This window comes from Schistocerca gregaria, unplaced genomic scaffold, assembly GCF_023897955.1.
Source record: "Schistocerca gregaria isolate iqSchGreg1 unplaced genomic scaffold, iqSchGreg1.2 ptg001013l, whole genome shotgun sequence".
Classification (NCBI taxonomy): domain Eukaryota; kingdom Metazoa; phylum Arthropoda; class Insecta; order Orthoptera; family Acrididae; genus Schistocerca; species Schistocerca gregaria.
In genome coordinates, this window is record NW_026062362.1 from 95,683 (window position 1) to 97,500 (window position 1,818).

Genomic DNA, 1,818 nt, shown 5'->3' on the forward strand with positions numbered 1-1,818 from the left:
GTTAAGGGACAACTTGAGTTAGGTTAAGGGACAACTTGAGTTAGGTTAAGGGACAACTTGAGTTAGGTTAAGGGACAACTTGAGTTAGGTTAAGGGACAAATTGAGTTAGGTTAAGGGACAAATTGAGTTAGGTTAAGGGACAAATTGAGTTAGGTTAAGGGACAACTTGAGTTAGGTTAAGGGACAACTTGAGTTAGGTTAAGGGACAACTTGAGTTAGGTTAAGGGACAACTTGAGTTAGGTTAAGGGACAACTTGAGTTAGGTTAAGGGACAACTTGAGTTAGGTTAAGGGACAAATTGAGTTAGGTTAAGGGACAAATTGAGTTAGGTTAAGGGACAACTTGAGTTAGGTTAAGGGACAACTTGAGTTAGGTTAAGGGACAACTTGAGTTAGGTTAAGGGACAACTTGAGTTAGGTTAAGGGACAAATTGAGTTAGGTTAAGGGACAAATTGAGTTAGGTTAAGCGATAATCTGGTACAGCCACAGTTAGGTTAAGCGATAATCTGGTACAGCCACAGTTAGGTTAAGCGATAATCTGGTACAGCCACAGTTAGGTTAAGCGATAATCTGGTACAGCCACAGTTAGGTTAAGCGATAAACTGGACAGCCACAGTTAGGTTAAGCGATAAACTGGTACAGCCACAGTTAGGTTAAGCGATAAACTGGTACAGCCACAGTTAGGTTAAGCGATAAACTGGTACAGCCACAGTTAGGTTAAGCGATAAACTGGTACAGCCACAGTTAGGTTAAGCGATAAACTGGTACAGCCACAGTTAGGTTAAGCGATAAACTGGTACAGCCACAGTTAGGTTAAGCGATAAACTGGTACAGCCACAGTTAGGTTAAGCGATAAACTGGTACAGCCACAGTTAGGTTAAGCGATAAACTGGTACAGCCACAGTTAGGTTAAGCGATAAACTGGTACAGCCACAGTTAGGTTAAGCGATAAACTGGTACAGCCACAGTTAGGTTAAGCGATAAACTGGTACAGCCACAGTTAGGTTAAGCGATAAAGTTGGTTAAATTTGGTATTGTGTGGGAAGGGGGCAGAGAGAGAGGGGGGGGGGGGGTGGATAGTGGTGGCAGTACACGGATGCCTGAGTCACCGTCAGATACGTCACGTCGGTTCGATGCTTGTAGCAAGAGGCTGGCGGATGTGTGTCTCTCACTTCTGCAATTTTTCATGTGGTATAACACGAGGGCGGGGGATGATATTTGGTGCCCCTCTGTGTAGGATGTGTGTTGGTGGTGTTGATTTATCTGAGCAATGGTAGTTGTCGGAGGAGTGGGGTATTGTGCTTTTATAGGTGGACCTACTGCTCTGGTTATCATAGTGTCGACGGTGCAATGTGGCAGAGAGGATGCACTCGACATTGTCGCATTCCAGATGTTTACGTATTGTGTGTCTCCGTTGCAGGCCGAGAGTGGTGCATGTTCGAGTGTCTGGCTGACGTGCGATTCACGTTGTGTGCCCAGTCTTACAGCACGTATAGGGACATTCGCATAAATCATCTATATTTGGCCTTGCATCATTTACTAAGCAGTGCCGTGAGACGACCGAACTATTAGGAAAGTACTGATGTACCGCATAATGTTTACCTTCCACCACACGGCGAGTATCGACTGTGCCCAGCGTTGCCACCGCAGGCAGCGGTCACCGTCACCATTGTGCGGCGGAACGGAACATCTATATCCTCAGAGGAGCACTCTTTGCCGCCGGGCGTCACGTCTCGCGGCCTGCCGGCCAGCGCCCACGACGAACTTACTGCATGTATAGGGACAGCGGGAATTTGGCATACTTGATATAACTCTTC